Here is a 19,299-nt window from a genome sequence, read left to right on the forward strand (position 1 = left end):
AATGAAATCACAATGTAATGAATCAGATCTGATGATCTGAACAGATTCAAGACAATTCAAAGATAAGATAAAGAAAAACAAAACCTAAACATTCCTCATCCGAATCCAAGCTTAAACCTCCACAATCTGCTGTGAAACAGAGGTGAATCGGAAACCTCCCCTCAACACCCAACGAGCAATGTACAAGCTTACAGCTATCACCATGGATCGCTCACAGTCTTTGGAAACCTCCCCTCAAACTCGCAATCATCTGGCAACCCCAAACAGCCGAAGAACAGAGCATGGATCTATTAATTCCCAAACTCATGCGATTGATCAGATCGCACCAATTTAGCTGCGGAATAAGAGTCGGAAGAAGATCTAAGATTCAGAGAAACCACCCTCTGGACTCAGTTGGACACGAAGATCGCCGTTCAAGAAAACTCCCTTGAAGAGGATTGCGGCAGTGAAACAGAACCAAAATCGCACAGAGAAACCTCCCTCTGGCACTCACTGATCTCGGGAGATGGACGCCATCAGCTCGCAATCGCCGCCGATGAAGAAACTCGCTCTCGGATCTGGAATCGAGGAACGGGAACTGCGGCTGTCGCGCGACGAAGAAGACGACACTGTGGAGAAAATCGCGAGCCGAGTCCAAAGAAGCACTGTAGCTTTTCAAACGTTTTAAACCTCTCCTCATCTGATCGGACGGTCCGGATTGATTTGAGCTGGATCAACGGTTGGATCATCTCGGATCTGAATCAAAACTTCCGGATCTTCATCAATGGATTGGATCTGCTCCTCATTAGGTCGGATGAGCTGGATCTTTAACGGATGGCTCAGATCTGCTTGATCTTCAATGGACGGTCCAAAACACTCCAAGGCTTGATCGCCTCGTCTTGCCCTAGATTTGAGCCCAAGTGTGGTCCAATCTGATCGGGTCCATGACCCTTTTAATGCCTACAAAATAAGAATCAAATATTAGCATCAAATACCATAATTATAAGCCAATTTGCAATTAAGTCCAAATTCAAATGCAATTTATGAAATGCAATCTAAATATGAGATTATGCTGTGAATTATCCAATAAAAACATGCATTATGAATTAAAATAATGTAGCAAAATCATGGTTATCAGTTACCACCCCCTAGGACTTAGGGTTTTTCTCCACCTAGGGTTTTTCTCCACCTAGGGTTACCACCCCATAGGACCTAAGGTTGCCGCCCCTTAGGGTTTTCCTCCACCTAGGGTTACCTCCCCCTAGAACCTAGGGTTACCACCCCCTAGGTTTATCACCTGCCTAGCCGCAGCTAGGACTTTTGCCTAAGTATCCCTTAGGACTTTCTTGCAAACTCCATGAACCTTGTTAGATCACCACACATCTTAACTTTGAATCCTTTGTCATTATCAAAACTCAGGTTCAATCGTCGGATGCTTCCCGCACCAACAATCTCCCCCTTTTTAATTATGACAACCGAAATTCAAAGTTAAGCAAAACAAGTGCATAATATAAAAAAAAATGTAAGTGAGCAAGCTTAAGTAAATAAAACCAAATACAAGCATAACTTAAGCTAACACTTAAGCTCCCCCTTAATACAAGACTTCCTTTTTGTATTCCTTTCAAGCATAACTTAAGCTAACACTTAAGCTCCCCCTTAATACAAGACTTCCTTTTTGTATTCCTTTCCTTTTTGAATTTTCATTTTGAAATTTTTACTTTTTACTTGTGAATTTCCTACTAAATCTTAAACTCCCCCTTAATACAAGGCTTCCTTTTTGAATTTTCACTTTGAAATTTTTACTTTTTACTTGTGAATTTTCTACTCTCCCCCTTTGTCATTTAACAAAAAAAATCTTTTGGAAGCAAGTTATAAGTTTAAAACAAAACTGATTTATGCTTTTGAGAAGGGAATAGGTGCTAAGTTGACTCCTAAAATTTTTAAAAAAAAAAACTTTGCAAAACTATAATTTTTAGTACTTTTAGTGAAGTGAAGAATTAATCTGGAGGGGAACTTAGGAAAATATCTTAGCAAGAATTTATAAGGTCAGGATTCAAGGTTGGCTAAGTTTAAAAAAAATTGAAAGTTACTGTATAACTCACTTAGCTAAGCCTTTTTGCACACATTAACTTTTGAAGGTACAGCCTGGATTAATTTTGAATAAAATAATACTTTGTTGGTCCAAGCATGAGTCCAGTTAAATGGCAAACAATTGGTTTTGATCAGAGCCCTAAAGTACAAGCATGCTTAATATTCTCATTTCCTTCACCAACTGTCTAACCTTTAGCTACTTGCTGATTGCCTAGAGGGCAGCAGCTTTCGCTTGGTTAGTCAAGTTAAGTCTTTTAGTCCAGTTAGATCTGACTAAGGCTGGAAGACTTGACTTGATTACTGTTAATAAGGTATTTAACGCCCAGACTCATATTGATGCACAGTAATAAGCATTCTTGAATCTAGGCTGTGCCCTATGCATCTCACACCATTCTATGTTTTACAAGCAAGGTATACCTAGGTGTTTGTGGGATGCTCTGGCTTAAATCTAGGGGAACATGATTTCTAAGGTAGAACCTAAGCTAATTCCATATTTTGAAAATCTAGTAAGATTGGAATTTTAAAAGCAATATTTTCCTAGAATTTTTAAAACCTTATTTTGAAAACAAGTAGAACAGATTTGAAGCTCAATACCTACTCTACCCAACACATTCCTATTTGTCTTCTAAGTGAGCTGAACTCAAGTTCAGGTAAGGGCTTTGTGAAGATGTCAGCTAGGTTTGATTTTGACTCAACATAGTTGAGTTCAATATCGCCCTTAGCTACGTGATCCCTTACAAAGTGATGTTTCACTTCTATATGTTTAGTCCTTGAGTGATGAATTAAATTTTTTGTTAGATTTATTGAGCTTATATTATCAATTGAGATTTTAGTTTTATGATACTCCAGTTGATAGTCTTTAAGGGTATGCATCATCCACAGCAACTGAGATGTGCATTCACCTAAGGCTATATATTCAGCTTCAGTGGTAGATAAAGCAACACAGTGTTGCTTTCTACTTGACCAACTTACTAGGCATTGTCCTAGAAATTGACAGCTACCACTTGTGCTTTTTTTATCTAGGTTGCATCCGGCATAGTCTGAGTCAGAGTAGCCGGTTAGGTCAAGGGTGCCAGATCTAGGGTACCATAGTCCTACATTTAGGGTTCCCTTAACATACCTAAGGATTCTTTTGACAAGGGTTAAGTGAGACTCTTTTGCACAAAATTGTATTGTGCACACATGCCTACTGCAAAAATAATGTCTGGTCGACTCGTAGTTAGGTACAGTAGACTTCCTATCGCACTTTGATAGTATTTCAAGTCTACTGATTTACCTTCTAAGTCTGAGTCAATTTTAGCATTTGTAGCCATTGGTGTATTGATTATTTTTTAGTTTTCCATGCCAAATTTTCTAATTAATTCCTTAGCATATTTAGTTTGATAAATGTAAATTCCATCTTTAGTTTGCTTAATCTGTAAACCTAAGAAGAAATTAAGTTCTCCTACCAGACTCATTTCGAATTCATTTTCCATAAGTTTGGTGAATTCTTTTAAAAATTTAGAGTTTGTGGAACCAAAAATAATATCGTCAACGTAAATTTGCGCTATAAAAATGTCATTTTCTAAAGTTTTTACGAAAAGGGTTGGGTCTATTTGACCTTGGTTAAATCCTTTTGATATTAAATAATTAGACAGACGTTCATACCAAACCCTAAGTGCTTGTTTTAGTCCGTATAGGGTCTTTTTTAATTTAAAGACATAATTTGGTTGTTCTAAGTCTTCAAATCCTGGAGGTTGACCTACATACACTTCTTCTTTAATAAAACCGTTTAAAAATGCGGATTTTACGTCCATTTGAAATAGCTTGAATCCTTTGTGTGCTGCATAGGCTAGCAACATCCTAATGGATTTAAGTCTTGCTACTGGAGCATAGGTCTCGTCATAATCTAACCCTTCTACTTGACTGAATCCTTTAGCTACTAACCTAGCTTTGTTTCTAACTATTTCACCTTGATCGTTTAATTTGTTTCTAAAAACTCATTTAGTGTCAATTATGAATTTGTTAACGGGTTTAGGCACTAATTCCCAGACCAGATTTCTTTCAAATTGGGTCAATTCTTCTTGCATTGCTAGTGTCCAATCTGGGTCTGGTAGGGCTTCTTCTATGGTTTTGGGTTCGATTTTTGAAATCAAGGCTATTTGGCTCTGGTTTCTATAAGATGATCTGGTTCTTACTCCTACAGTTGGGTCACCCAAAATTTGGTCAGTTGGGTGATTTGTGCTTGTTCTAGTTGGTCGTATACCATTTGAATTAGTGATTTGTTCTTCAGATTCAATAGGTTCAAGTTATATTTCGTCATCTTCTCTGTTTATTGGGTTAATATTTTCTGTATTTTCATTTATTGTGTTGGGTAACTTATTTTCTTCATCAAATATTATATTTATTGTTTCTTCTACTTTTAGGGTATTTTTGTTATACACTCTATATGCTCTACTAGTTGTTGAATACGCTAAAAATATTCCCGGGGTTGTTTTTGATGTAAATTTCCCTAAGTAGTCTTTAGTGTTCAAAATGAAGACTTTACACCCAAATACTTTTAAGTAGTTTAAGTTGGGGATTTTATTATAATAAATTTCATAGGGTGTTTTATTTTGTAATTTGTTAATTAAAATCCTATTTTGAATGTAACATGCTGTACTAACTGCTTCAGCCCAGAATTGATTAGATAGTTTATATTTGTTTAACATGGTTCTAGCAGCTTCTTGTAGGGTTCTGTTTTTACGTTCTACTAAACCAATTTGTTGAGGGATCCTAGGGCAGGAGTATTCATGTTTGTATCCATTTATTTCACAAAATTCAGTAAAGTTATGATTCTCAAATTCTCCTCCATGGTCACTTCTTATTCTTTTAATTTTAGTATCTTTTTCATTTTCTGTTAATTTGCAAAAGTTATTAAATATTTCAAAGGTTTTATCTTTTGTTTTTAGAAATTTTACCCAGGTGAACCTGGAGAAATCATCTATTATAACTAAGTAATACTGTTCTTGCTTAGTGATTTGGCTCCGTGTGAATCAAATAGGTCTAGGTGAAGGAGTTTAAGTAAACAAGTAGTTCTACCTAGATTGGTTGACTTGTAGGTTGAGTTGGTTTGTTTTCCTTGTTGACATGCATTACAGATTGAATTTTCAATAACTTTTAATTTGGGCAATCCTCTAACTAGTCCATTTTGACTCATTTTTGAAATGAGTCTTGTGTGAGTGTGACCCAATCTCTTGTGCCACAACTCAATTTCCTCTTGTTGTGTTAGAAAACACTTTATTGAGGGTGTTGGTAGATAAATGGTGTAGACATTATCTTTCCTAGTGCCCTTAAGTACGATTTTTGGATTATCAATATATTTGACTATACATTCGGACTTGGTAAAATTAACTGAGTAACCAGTATCGCATAATTGGCTTATACTTAATAAATTAAAATTAAAATATTCAACTAATAATACTTTTCGAATAATAAAATCGGAATTAAGTTCGATATTACCTTTTCCGATTACTTTCAGTTTTTCATCGTTGCCGCAACTGACCCTAGATTCTTTAGTTTTAGCTTAGTGAACTTCAACCTATCTCCAGTCATATGTCTGGAGCATCCACTGTCCAACATCCATTGATCCAATTCCTATACATAAAGTAGTTGATGGATCAAAAGACAGTTTGATTGAAGTATTTTTGAAAAAATATTAAGTTTGGAGAATATTTTAAGTTAATCTTTATTGAAAAACATTTAGGTTAATTTTAATTTGAAAAATATTTAAGTTAATTTTTGAAAAATATTTAAATTAATTTTTTTGAAAAATATTTAAGTTAATTTTTTATAAAATATTTAAGTTAATTTTTGAAAAATATTTAAGTTAATTTTTTATAAAATATTTAAATTAATTTTTGAAAGTTTAATTTTTTAAAAAATATTTAAGCTAATTTTTGAAAAATATTTAAGTTAAATTTTGAAAAATATTTAAGTTAATTTTTTTTTAATTTTATTTTGAATTTTTAGTTCCTTAGTCATCTCACCCGATCTAAATTTTCAATCAGGGACTCCTAAATTTTTGTGAGATGAATAGAGATTCAATTTTAGGATTATATTTAACTTTATGTTAGATTCAGGTTTAGCTTTGGGTTCAACAAGTAAGCATTTTTTGGATAAACTTCTGGACTATAGTGAGTCACAAAGAACTCATTAAAGTAATCATGCCTTCGAGGTTTTCCAAATAGTCCTACCCATTGAACTTAATACTAAACCTTGGTCTAACTAGTTAGGATCCATTTAAGGGTAGCTTCGGTCAGTTCCACTTGGCCAAATGCACCAGGTCGAAGTCATATCTTCCTAGACATGCAATGCCCAAGTTTCCCTAACGTACTATCATCCAAAAACTTCACCAATACCGTGGGTCAAGTTAAACCTAGCCTATTTTATCTAACTTAAATTATCATGCCGGGTAGTCTATTCTTGTTTACTCATTTCGGGTAGATTAAGTTGCGGGTGCTAGCTATTCTGGATCCTCCTTCTATTTTCAATTGAATTTAGAATGTTAAGTTTAATTTCGAATTTTGGTTTAATTGAATTTTTAATTTTTGATTTCGAATTTTTTAATTTCGAATTTTTAATTGAATTTTTTTTATTTTTAATTTTAATTTTAATTTCAAATTTTTAATTGAGTTTTTAATTTTAATTGAATTTTTTAATTTTGAATTTTAATCGTTTTAGCTCCCCTGGATCATAGCCTCGATATGGTTTATCGAGGTAATGTATTTGATCCTTGGGAACCCAATATTGTCCGAGTCCAACTTGATTGATCAGGTTGGACTTGGCAACCCATGCTTGGACCATTTTTCTATTCGTTCTTTGTATGAGAGATAAATATGATTTATATTTCTTTTTCGATTTGTATCCTAGTCAGTTCTATTGTAGATTGCCCTTTGTGTTCCAAGAATCAAGTCAAGATTCTTGGATCCTAGGGAAAATCATTCTAAGGTTGTCTTCAAATCCTTGACTTAATTTTTCAGGTTGGAATTCTCTTCCTCAAGTTTTTGAACTTGAGTTGAGGTTCCAGTCTGAACTGAATCAGTCAAGGATTTGTTATTAGTCGTTTCTTTAAGGAGTGTTACCTCCTTTTGAAGCGACTTGATTCGAATTTTGGACTTAGCTACTTTATGTATTAAATAATTAATTAAGCTATATAAGCGATTTTTACTTACAGAGGGGTTTGGCCCTTCGGAAACGGATGTGGATCCGTGACTTCTCTCGGACTCGGCTTCCGATTCGTCCTCGCTTCCGGGTTCGTTGGTGTAATCCCGGGCTGTCAACACGAGAAAGTTCGTCTGCTCGAGTTCTTCATCGTCGGATTCCTCGGAAGAAGACCCGTCCCACGTTGCTTTCAAGGCCTTCTTCCTCCTTGGTTTCTTTGGATCTTTTTAGTTCGGGTAGTTTGCCTTGATGTGCCCCTTCTGATTGCACCCGTAGCAGGTCACTTCGAATTTGGCCTTCGAGCTTGATTGAGCTTCTTTGGACTGGATGGCCTTTCTGACATCATTTTTGTTGAAGCCCTTCTTTTTGTAGAGTTTCTTTACCAGGTTGACTATTTCGATTGTAAGCTCGTCGTCGTCTTCCGAATCTGGTTCTTCTTCTTCTAACTCAGGTTCGGTTCTGCGCTTTATCTTTGATTCGCGTACTCTCCCTGTTCCTACAACCAAAGTCAACCCTTTCTCGGTCGAGCGTGCATTAGTCTGTTCATGAAGTTCGAATCCTGCAAAAAGTTCATCTAACTTAATGGTAGATAAGTCCTTAGTGTTGATACAATCGACCTAGGAATTAAATAGGTGATCTTTGTTTTTGATATGTGTGTCAAAAGGTTTAAGTTAGACTTTGCATTGGTTCTAATATGTACTTAAGATTGTGCAGGACTTAGTAGACTGCACAAGCTTGGAAAGTTTCATGGCTCATGTTCTTGAAGATTGGTGAAGGATGGTGCATCCGATGGACTACGGACAAAAAGCAAACGGAGTGAAGGGAAGTGAATCTCAAGGCAATGTGAAGGATGGCACGAAGATTAGCTGCAGGCTTGAGTGCATCTGAGGGACAAAGGCTGAGGAGAAAGACTTCAAGAGCAACTCCGGACACCAGTCGACTGATGCAGTCGACTGTGAGCGAACAGAGACATTCTGTTCGCTCGGTCCACAGTCACCAGTCGACTGATGAAACATGCAGTCGACTGGTGCAGTCGACTGCATGTTTCAGCAGTCGACTGGCAGAATGCCGTTGGGATGGTGACGCACAGGATCTCCGCAGATTTGATTGAAACAGTAGCCGTTGTGTGATACCAGTCGACTGCATGTTTCATCAGTCGACTGATGTCGCGAATTTCAGCACGCTGTATATAAAGTTGAGAGCTTGGAAAGAAAAAGGCAACTGATTGAAATTACTGTTTAAACTTTCCAAGTGCTCTCTTAGTCTTACTACTCTTATTCTCTCCTCCCAAAAGCTCATCAAAAATCTTGTAAAAGGAGGAGATCATCTTGTAAAGGTTTCTCCACCATCACTCTTGGATTGAAAAGGAGAAGATCTTAGTGGAGCTTGCTTGGGTGTGTGTGTGCCTTGGATTAGTCACCTCAAGGAGGTGGAGACCAAGTAAATCGAAGAGTTAGCCGTGTTCTCTTATTGTTTTTCATTTGTATGTTCTTTTTGTGCTTCCGCTAACAAAATTGTAGGTGAAAAATCAAGAAAGGCTATTCACCCCCCCCCCCTCTAGCCATACTCAAGGTTCTATCAATTGGTATCAGAGCAAGGTTCGCATCGGAAGATCTCATCGTCAACCGAAGCATCAAAATGGCATTTCAAGAGGGATATAGCACCGCAAGGCCACCCTTCTTCGATGGGAACGACTTTGCATATTGGAAAGGTAGAATAGAGTATTATTTAATGAATGACATTGAAAATTGGTTTAGTGTTGTAGATGGATTCGAGATGCCAAAGGATGGGTCGGGAGCTCCTCTTTCAACCAAGGATTGGACAAAAGAGATGGCAAAGAAGGCTCAAGCAAATGCAAAGGCTACGACAACCCTACAATGTGGACTCTCAAAGGAGCAACTAAGCAAAGTAGGACCATTCAACTCCGCCAAAGAGCTTTGGGAAAAACTCATTGAGTTGAATGAAGGATCAAGCGAATCAAGGAGAGCCAAAAGAGATCTCTTGTTGGGGCAACTTCAAACTTTCACTATGAAGACAAATGAGACCGTGAGTTAAATGCATGGTAGATTCAAGGAGATAGTGAATGGTCTTCATGTAATAGGTGAGAAAATTGACAATCGAGACTTAGTAAGGTATGTTTTACAATCCTTTCCTAGAACTACTGTAACGCCCACCCTTCTTACCTAAGGGCGGCGCTACGTTCTTATACTACTTACGTACATGTTTTACTATAACAGCGGAAGAATAAAAACTTTAAAGAATTTAATTTATTCCTTTACTTTAAATAAGCATGATATCACATATTCTGATTAGTTCGAATGTGCATATATCGATCATATAACTAAAAATATTAATTTGTCCGAATCGTTCTTGCCGAGCCACCACCACACACATCACTATCTGCTCCTCCTGCTGCTCCGTCGTTCCGAATACCCGTCTCCCATATCTGCGGTACAAGGAAAGTAAGCTATGAGCACTCATGGCTCAGTAAGTTCCTTTCCTACTCACTAAAACCGAATTCATATCATTGCATATCAATATCATGCGAGATATCATAAGCATACGACATACAAGGGTATTATATTCATATTCATATCATAATATCACATGACATTATATCTAATCATCAGATAATTCAAGCACATATGTAGGCAATGCATCATGAATTTGAAAACTTATACTTATAAGTACTTGAAATTAATATCATCATCATTTGGGATCCCGGTTTGTACCACATACTTAATGCGTAGGTCCAAGGTAGCAAGTCTTGAGCCCTACCATGCATACATACTAGGCCCGAGTCTTACTCCATCGACCTAGGGCACTCAAAGGCCCATTACTGACGAGGCCCGAGTCTTACTCCATCGACCCCGGGGCATTTACGGAGCCCACCCTTGGTACAAACCATAAAAATAACTTATCATGCATAACTATCATATCATGTCCTTAACAATCTTTCATGCATTTATTCTTTTCATTTCTTTTCATTATGTATAGCATTTTCTACGCTATCACATATCATAACATAACTTCATTTCTTTTCATTATGTATAGCATTTTCTATGCTATCACATATCATAACATAACTTCATTTCTTTTCATTATGTATAAAATTTTCTATGCTATAACACATCATGGCATATTTCATAATATAACTTCATTATGCATATCATTTCATAACTAAAGCAATCATGCATTCTAACTTATTATCATATCATTTTCATACAGCATGGCATAGACATATTTAATTTTTGTTCTAGGGTTTCTAGGGCATCTATCCCTTCATGGCTGAACACATAATGATTCATTTAGGTCATACAAACATGTATCACATTCACACATTATCAAGTTTTCATAAGAAGTACTTTTAACCCCTTAGGTTTCATTTCCAAGGCCTCTAGGTCCTTTAAACCTTACTTGGCCGAAATTCATAGAATATAAACTTTCTTTAAGTAGCCTAAAGCATGGGAAACCTAAGTAAATTTCATAGCAAGATTTACTAAGAACATCATACACAAAGTTGGATCATAAACAAGGTAGGACTCTTGTGATCTTACATGTCATAAATCATGTAACTAATTTTCTACATTCCAATTAAACATGAGAGCATTAATCATCTTTCATAACATAATATCACAGAGGTCATTGAGCATATTAGAATTTTGTTTAAGCTTCTCTAAACCATCACCTTACCATGGCCGAAATATTAAGAGTAAGGTTCATGAGTTTCTTTCAACATACAAGTATACAACTCTTAAGAACTTTATATCATGTCATATAAGCATAGTTATTTTAATTTCAAGGTCCTCCTAACCCTAAATTCTTTCTTGGCCGAAACATGAGAGTGGGGTTCTTTTGGTTCCAATCAACTTCCAAGCAAGAAAACCATAGGAAGGTCCTTAGCATTTCATAGGGGAAAACTTGCACTAGTTTGGTTAGACAATAATTTTCCTAACCTATTTACAATATTTTTGATTGAAATTCTAGGGTTACATACACCTCTGATCATGCATCATATATGTATACAAACATAGGGGAAAACTTTCTTTCAAGGCATAGAAAAAGAATCCGAAAATCACATGAAAGCCTTGTACCGCAGGTGAGGGGAAGCTTACCTTCTTTGCTTAAGTTTCCTAGGTTGAGAACTTGCTTGTGGACCTTTCTTCCTTGCTTGCTTTGCTCGGCACCAATGGAGGAAGAAGTGGCTAGGTCTTTTGGTGGAGAGGAAGAGGAAGAAGAGGAGGCTTCTCCCTCTTGTGTTGCTCGGCAACAAAAGAAAGAAAGAAGGGGGAGAGTTGTTGCTCTCGGCAACAAGAGGAAAGAGGGAGGGAGAGTGCTCGGCACAAATGGAGGAGAGGAGGAGAGTGAGTTGAGGATGAAGCCCCCCCCCCCCTCCATGCCTATTTATACTAAAGTGAGGGGAGGAAAACTTGTCTTGATTCATCCTCCTCATTTACTTCTCCTCTTAATGAGAAAGAATATGCTAGAGAAATGCTTCTTGAGTTTCTCTCTTTTCTTTCTCTTAATTTCTCTCCTTTATTTCCTTTAATTATAATTCACATCTCTCCTCTTACAATATTCACTCCTATCACACTTGATTAACACATGCATGCATCCACAAGAGAACCAAGGATCAAATCCTTCTCCTAACATATTTTTGTACAAAATAATTCATTTATATGCATTATGCATAAATATTTCATACATGCATATATAATATCTCATATTTTTTTTGTTTACATTAATTCCTTGCATTATAAATCATGTATAGAACTTTATATTCTCAACTTTATTTTCTTTCATAAAGTTTTTAATCATCTAAATCCTTCCCATCGTAACATTCAACGTAGACTATCTACACATTCTTTTCATTACATTCGTACTCTCATTGCCCTTACTTTATCTAGGCTTTCTAGGGGTGTTACAACTACCTTATGGGCATCAATGGTTGATGCATATAAGGTTTCTAGAGATCTTTCCTTAGTTAAGCTTGATGAATTATTTTGTGAATTCGAACTTCATGAACAAGCTAATATGGTTTCAAAAGAAAAAGGTATGGCTCTTATTGTAGAAAAGAAGGAAAAGAAAAAGAAGAAAGAAAAGAAGATAGAATCCTCATCATCCGAATCCGAACAAGAGTCATCGGATAGTGATGATGAAATGTCGGCGAGTGAAGTGGCTCACTATGTCAAAAAGATGATTGGAAGATCAAGAAAATTCACAAGAAAGGATGTGAAGAAAATGTTTCAACCCTCAAAAGGTAAAAGTAGTCAAAGTTCAAGTTTTAACACTAATGTGACTTGTTATGGATGTAACAAGAAAGGACACATTAAGCCAAATTGCCCGGAACTAAAGAAGAAAGAAGAAAAGGAGAAGAAGAAAAAGGAGAAAAAGAAGAAGGAAGCCATGGTGGCTCAAGCTACATGGGATACACCAAGCATTGACTCATCGGATGAAGATGAGCTATGCCATGTTACTCGACACATGGCATTTATGGCTTGTGAAGATGATAAAGAAGAGTCAAGTCAAGAAGAAGTATCAAGTGAAGAGGATTCATCAAATGGAGAGTCATCAAGTGAGGAATCATCATCAAGTGATGATGATGAGGTAAAAGAATCTCCCAAAGTAGAATTTCTCTATAAAACTATTGCTCATCTCAAAAATGCTTTTGTTAAATCACAATCTAAGGTAAAAACCTTGAAGGGAAAGCTTAAGATTATTAAAATTGATGCATGTTCATCAAGTGAGTCAAGCATGCTCAAGGAAGAAAACGAAAAATTGAAGAATGATGTGATTGAGTTAAGAGCATGTCTAGAGAAGTTTACAAATGGATCCAAATACTTAGATATGATCATTAGAGACCAAAGAGCCGTTTACAACAAAGCCGGTATAGGATATAGACCTAAAGAAAAGGAAGTTGCATACATGTCTCTAATTAATGGCACTAGAAGTGATAGAAACAATGTTAAGAAGAATGCTAAAGGAAAGGCAAGACAAGCTTGGGTGCCTAAGAAATATTTGAATGATATTTCCGAATCAAGTGCATGGGTACCAAAGAATTGTGTGTTTTATGTTGTCTAGGTAGAAGAGAAAAAGGATGCAAGTATGTGGATTGTGGATAGCGGTTGCTCAAGACATATGACCGGTGATGTGAGCAAGTTCTCCACAATAAACTATATAAAGAAAGGAACGGTATCATTTGGGAATAGTGGGAAGCTCAAGATTATAGGTAAAGGTACAATTGAGGTATCACCCACAATTATCATTCATAAAGTCTTGTTGGTTAAAAATATGGGATTTAATTTGCTTAGTGTTAGCCAACTATGTGATGCCGGATATAATGTAGAGTTTCACCCAAATAAGTGTATAGTTAAACACAAGAATCTTGAGAATGTGATGCTAGAAGGATTTAGAAAGGCAAATCTCTATTATGTTGATCTTTCATATGCTTCTAACCCCTCTATTAAGTGTTTGATGTCAAAAGAAGAAGAAGGATGGCTATGGCATAGAAGACTTGGACACATCAACATGAAGAACATAGCCAAGGTAGCCAAGATGGAGCTAGTTAAGGGGCTACCAAAAATCAAGTACATCAAGGATAAACTATGTGATGCATGCCAAGAGGGTAAGCAATCAAGGTCATCACATAAAGGTAAAACCTTAACTAGCACTTCATTACCATTAGAATTATTGCATTTGGATCTTTTCGATTGTCATAGAACACCCTCTTTAACGGGTAACAAATATTGTTTGGTAATAGTAGATGACTACTCTAGATATACTTGGGTTCATTTCTTAAAACACAAAGGGGAAACTTTAGAAACTATTATAGGGTTTACCAAGAGGGTAGAAAATGAAAAGAACATCAAAATTGATAGAATTATGAGTGATCATGGTGGAGAGTTCGAGAATTTGAACTTTTCTAAATTTTGTTTGGATAACGGTTATAAACATGAATTTTCTTGCCCAAGAACACCTCAACAAAATGGTGTAGTGGAGAGGAAAAATAGGGTCTTACAAGAAGCGGCTAGGACCATGCTCAATGCATACTCCCTACCTAGCTATTTGTGGGCCGAAGCGGTTAATACCGCATGTTATATCCAAAATCGTGTTTTGATTCATAAGTTTTTAGGGAAAACACCATTTGAATTATGGAATGGCACAATTCCTACAATTCACTATTTTAAGGTCTTTGGTTGTAAGGTTTATATTCTCAATACCAAAGATGACTTAGGAAAATTTGAGCCCAAGTCTAATGAGGGAATTTTAGTTGGATACTCATCCACTAGTAGAGGATATAGAGTATACAACAAAAAGACTCAAATGGTTGAGGAATCGTCTAATGTTGAGTTTGATGAGTCTACTAGGACTTATCCTAGAAAATCCTCTATTGACAAGGATATAATTGAAAATAATCAAAACATCACTCAAGAAATGCAAAATCTACAATTAGGGGGTATTGATCTAGGGGGAGAAAGAAATGGTTCGGATGATGAAAGAAACAATGTAAACAATGATACTTTCAAAAATGATGATTCCATTACCCCAAGGACCTTAAGGCACCATCAAGATCATCCTATTAATCAAGTAGTTGGAGATGTGGCACAAGGGGTAAGGACTAGATCCTACTTTAGGGATCATACTAGTCAAATTGCTCTAATATCACAACTTGAACCAAAAACAATTGATGATGCTTTACTTGATACGGATTGGATTTTAGCAATGCAAGAAGAGTTGAACCACTTTGAAAGGAGTGATGTATGGGAGTTGGTTCCAAGACCTAATGGGAGTACAATCGTCACAACAAAATGGGTTTTTAGAAATAAGTTGGATGATCAAGGGAGAGTCACTAGAAATAAGGCTAGGTTGGTAGCTAGAGGTTTCAATCAAGTGGAAGGACTTGATTATGATGAAACCTATGCTCCGGTAGCTAGGTTAGAGTCCATCCGAATACTATTAGGATATGCCGCTTACATGGGTTTTAAACTCCACCAAATGGATGTAAAATCGGCTTTCTTAAATGGTTTCATTAAGGAAGAGGTTTATGTAGAGCAACCACCCGGATTCGAAAATATAGATTGCCCAAACCATGTTTATAAGCTTAAGAAAGCATTATATGGGTTAAAACAAGCACCTCGGGCTTGGTATGAGAGACTTTCATCCTTCCTAATCTCCAAGGACTTTAGAAGAGGAACAATTGACCCAACATTATTTCTAAAGTCTAAGGATGGGGAAATTTTTGTTGCACAAGTCTATGTTGATGACATCATTTTTGGCTCAACAAATAATGAACTTCTTCATGACTTTATCAAACACATGGAAAGTGAGTTTGAAATGAGTCTTGTTGGAGAATTGAGTTTCTTTTTGGGATTACAAGTCAAGCAAACTAGCGAAGGAACCCATGTTTATCAAACCAAATTTGCTAAAGAACTTATTAAGAAATTTGGGTTGGAAAATGCTAAAGGAGCAACTACCCCTATGGGGACAAACACCAAGATAGATAGTGATCAAGAAGGAAAGTTAGTGGATCCAAAGTAATATAGGAGCATGATTGGTAGTTTGCTATATCTAACCGCTAGTAAACCGGATATATTATTCGCAGTAGGAATGTGTGCAAGATATCAATCATGTGCTAAAGAATCACATTTAGTAGCGGTTAAAAGAATTTTGAGATATATCAAGAACACTCTTAATGTGGGGCTTTGGTACCCTAGAACTTGAAATTTTGACTTAATTGGGTATACCGATTCCGATTATGCGGGTTGCAAATTGGATAGAAAGAATACTAGCGGTGGATGTCAAATTCTTGGACCTTCTCTTGTAAGTTGGAGTAGTCGAAAACAACCTTGTGTGGCATTGTCCACAACCGAGGCCGAGTATGTTGCAATGGGTGGTTGTGTAGCTCAATTGCTTTGGATGATGTATACCTTAGAGGATTATGAACTCCATTATTCCAAAGTCAAGGTCTTATGTGATAATGTGAGCACCATTAATTTAACCAAAAATTCGGTACATCACTCTAGAACAAAGCACATTGAGGTGAAACACCACTTCATTAGGGATCATGTGGCAAGAGGAGACATTGAACTACTTTATGTTGAATCCAAATCTAATCTTGCCGATATTTTTACCAAATCATTACCCGAAGCGGAGTTTATCTCTATTAGAAGAGAGCTTGGTTTGTGCCTTGTAGAATAATAGATTTAGCCTTTCATGATCACATAAATTCAAAAGCTAAATACATCCTTGAATGCATCTCACAACGACCTAGGATGACTTGAATGTATTTCAACATGATGTGAGATGTTAGGAAGATGCGTTTGGCTCCTCACGTTAGTTATGATGCATCATTGTGAGCCAACATGACATCTAGCGATATCAATCCTTCATTGGACCAATCATTGGGAAGGCTTGTGCACAATCAATGTGCTCTTTGCTCCTAGAATATGATTGAAAATTCTTGAAACAAATATGGCCATAAGGACATCAATTTATAAATTCGTTACAAAATTATCATATAAATGTCTTCTTGAAATATACTCAGATTTGGCTAGGTAAATAATTCTAAGAAAAAAAAACTCAAACTAGAACTTTGGCTCAAGGTTCTATCTTTGTAATCTTAATGGTTATCAAGTTTGTATCTATTTTGTAGGGTGGCTTGTATCCAATTGGATACCCATTTTTCCCAAGTAAATATTCACATAACAGATCACTCCACGAATTTTGGGCATTTTTAAAGGTCTAGAGAATATCTAGTGATTTTTCAAAAATCAGGTCCTGATTCTTCCATCTGCGTGCCAGTCCCCTGTCACTGCATCAGTCGACTGGGTCAGTCGACTGATGCAGTCGACTGGTAGCATTATTCGACCATACAGAATGGTTCTGTATGGTTTTTATTCTGGGGTGCAGTCGACTGATAAAACATGCAGTCGACTGCATCAGTCGACTGCATGTTTTATCAATCGACTGATGCCCTAGATTTTATATAAGCCGCCAGATTTGGGCGGCGGCAGAAACCCTAGCTTTTCGCCGCCGCCCGCTATTTCTCGACTCCTACACCTTCTTCCCGACGTATTCCGCCGGTTTGTGGCTCCACGAACTCTTCCAAACCCTCGGATCTGCTCTCCCTCCCGTTCCCTCTCTCATTTGCCGCTTGGAACAAGGTTTAGCCACCCCTTCGAGGTTTGGTTGTGGTTCCTGCAATTTATCTGTCGTTTGACGATTCCCCGGCACAATGGAGCGTCGGTAATACTTTCTTCCTTGTTTGTTCTGTTATTTTAGGGTTGATTCTTACCTAAAGTCTTCTATGTGTTGTTTCCTTGTTGTTTCCCTTCACAATTGACTGGTACTTGGCATGGTTATTGCATATGCATGGTTTAGAGTTAGGCAAAAGCGTCCAAGTGAAGCGGGTACCTCTCGGCAGCCCACTCGGCCTCGTTTTGAGAACACCGACTTCAAAATGATGAATTGTCGCTATCTCAATCGTCCATATTTCACTAGACTTGCCCCTGAAATCATTGACATCAATGTGCATTATGGTTTAGAAAAGTTATTTCATTCCACAACTACTGTCAATTTAGACCTATGTAAGGAATTCTATAATAATCTGAGTCCATCTAGTACTGAGGGTCATGCATATGTCACTATGGTAGGCGGGACATCCATTAGCTTCACCCCTGAAATATTGAGGTCATTCTTAGGATGTAGGCGGTCTACTAGTCCCTTTACATGCTTTCCTCAGGTTGAGGAGCCTCTATCTGATACACTCTCTCATGTCTCTGTTGATTTGATTCATCAGCATTATTTCCATGTGCCTCGGCCTCCACTTAAATGTATTTTTGATGCCACCCGCATGTCAGCCCCCAGTTACGTTCTGTATAAGGTTGTCATTGCATGTCTCCTGCCCATTGTGACCAAAGGGCAAGCCAAAATCCGTCTTCCTCATCTAGTTCTGATGTATGCCCTAGAGCAGCGTCTTGACATTGATATTGCTCTTCAGGTCTATGAGTCTATCATCCACTTTTCTAGACCAGTCCAGGGGAAGCTATACATGCCTTTCTGCCATGTCTTAACATCCTTTTTCGTGCATAAAGGGATAGATGTCACTAGGGGTGTCTTGCATCAGTTGTCTAAGAACTTTGATCAGTTAGGACCTCGCCAGATGTCTTTAGCCCAGATTGAGCCACGTGATGGTGTTATGGTGTGGCGTCGTCCCCCTGGCTCGGATGATTCTGATTCTGATGAGGATGCAGAGGATGCTCTTGTTCCTGCTACAGAGCCAGCACGTGCCTCACTGCGGGAGCGTGTCTACCACTTGGAGGAGTTTGTTCGGGAGGAGTTTCGGAGCGTTCGCCAGCAGCAGACAGAGATGTTTGATATGATGCGGCGCTGGGATCTTGCCTACCAGGGCCCCCCTCATCCTCCACCTTCCCATGATGATGCGTCGGCATAGGAGTTTGTTGTGTTGCTATGGTGTCGGGTGACTTTTTGGCTTTGTAGTGCCTATCTTTTCTCACCGCGAACACTATTGATACTGATGTTGTTGGATATTTTTCACTCTCTTTCCTATGTTGCTTGAGAACTTTTATTTTTCTATCTATGCATGCTGGTTAAGTTTCTAGTATTATTGTTAATTTCTGAGTTTGTGTTTTTATTTTGTAACTACTCATGTACACTTATGCTTCGGTTTACTATTGTCATGGTTTGATGAAATTGTTGTGTCTTCTTATTTTTTGATGTATGTCAAAGGGGGAGGATACCACAAGTTTAAGTTAAAAATACTCTTGATAGAGCATATGTAAAGGGGGAGTTTTAGATTATAATGTTTTAATATAGCATGTGTTAAGGGGGAGTGTGTGTGGATCTCGTTATGCTTTATGGTTCATAATTTAAATCATGCTTACAATCTTCAAAGATATGAGCTTATATTCTTCATGAGTTTATGTTTCATAAAAACAAATATCAAAGTTATGTTTCATGTCTATATTATGATTGTAACTTTCAAAGTTGGTTGTATGTCTAACTTAAACATATTGCCACACATCAAAA

The 19,299-nt window shown here is 37.2% G+C and overlaps 1 protein-coding gene across 2 annotated transcripts in view; it reads right to left on the bottom strand.

Moving 5' to 3' along the window:
* The window catches only part of LOC122001440 (glycine oxidase-like), a 40,074-nt gene that overhangs the window by 1,310 nt on the left and 19,465 nt on the right, over nucleotides 1–19,299 (bottom strand). Inside the window, exon 10 of one of the 2 annotated variants that reach the window (XR_006117367.1) lies at nucleotides 880–939. The exons of the other annotated variant lie outside the window; for it this stretch is intronic. The gene's annotated coding sequence lies outside the window, so the exon portion shown is untranslated. Of the gene's footprint in view, nucleotides 1–879; nucleotides 940–19,299 lie in introns of those variants that run through there. 2 annotated transcript variants of the gene reach the window in all.

This window comes from Zingiber officinale, chromosome 7A, assembly GCF_018446385.1.
Source record: "Zingiber officinale cultivar Zhangliang chromosome 7A, Zo_v1.1, whole genome shotgun sequence".
Classification (NCBI taxonomy): domain Eukaryota; kingdom Viridiplantae; phylum Streptophyta; class Magnoliopsida; order Zingiberales; family Zingiberaceae; genus Zingiber; species Zingiber officinale.